The following is a 1,102-nucleotide window of genomic DNA, read 5'->3' on the forward strand; positions in this document are numbered from 1 at the left end:
AATGTGAGATAGCTGATAGAGAGAAATGTGAGATATCTGATGGGGAGAGATGTGAGATAGCTGATGGAGAGAGATGTGAGATATCTGATGCCTGATGGAGAGAAATGTGAGATAGATGAAACCCAGAGCAATGCTGCCATCTAACGCCGACGTCCTAACGCCGACGTCTTTTTTACTAAAGTATGATAATAATAATAATAATGTAGGAAAGCGATTTATTTGTACGTAATGGGTAGACACCTATCTATCTATCCGTCTGTCTGCCTGTCTACCTGCCCGTCTATCTAACTATCTATCTAACAAAGAAAAGATCACTTAACAACACAATGTAAGGTATATATATATATATATAAGTGACGTTTTATCTATAATGGCCCAGTAATAATGCTAGGTCTCTCCACATTTGGCAGGTAATAGGCACATGGCGCAGAATGTCTCTAATCCATCTAAACGTTTCATCGTATCTTCTTACACGGGCGTATCTATACGTTTGTTCAATTATTTCATAACAGCCACGGTTGTTTTAGTTACGTGATGTGCGTACGTGCGTGCGTGCGTGTGCGTGCGTGTGTGCCTGCGAGCGTGCGTGCGTACATGTCAGCGTGTGTGGTGTCTGCGCGTGCGTGGGTGTACCTGTATACCTGCGCGTGTGAATGCGTGCGTGCGTGTGCGTGCGTGCGTGCGTGCGCGTGCGTGCGTTCGTGCGTGTGCGTGCGTGCGTGCGTGCGTGCGTGCATGTCAGCATGTGTTGTGTCTGTGCGTGCGTGCGTGCATGTCAGCATGTGTTGTGTCTGTGCGTGCGTGGGTGTACCTGTATACGTGCGCGTGTGAATGCGTGCGTGCGTGCGTGTGCGTGCGTGCGTGCGTGCGTGCATGTCAGCATGTGTTGTGTCTGTGCGTGCGTGGGTGTACCTGTATACCTGCGCGTGTGAATGCGTGCGTGCGTGCGTGCGTGTGCGTGCGTGCGTGCGTGCGTGCATGTCAGCAGTGTGGTGTCTGCGCATGCGTGGGTGTACCTGTATACCTGCGCGTGTGAATGCGTGCGTGCGTGCGTGTGAATGCGTGCGTGCGTGCGTGTGAATGCGTGCGTGCGTGCGTGTGA

The 1,102-nt window shown here is 51.1% G+C and overlaps 1 protein-coding gene across 1 annotated transcript in view; it reads right to left on the reverse strand.

Moving 5' to 3' along the window:
* LOC106816837 (cyclic nucleotide-gated olfactory channel-like) overlaps positions 1-1,102 on the reverse strand; it is a 12,550-nt gene that overhangs the window by 10,481 nt on the left and 967 nt on the right. The gene's annotated exons all lie outside the window — the stretch shown is intronic.

Source organism: Priapulus caudatus, unplaced genomic scaffold (assembly GCF_000485595.1).
Source record: "Priapulus caudatus unplaced genomic scaffold, Priapulus_caudatus-5.0.1 Scaffold1502, whole genome shotgun sequence".
NCBI classification, from domain to species: Eukaryota; Metazoa; Priapulida; class Priapulimorpha; order Priapulimorphida; family Priapulidae; genus Priapulus; species Priapulus caudatus.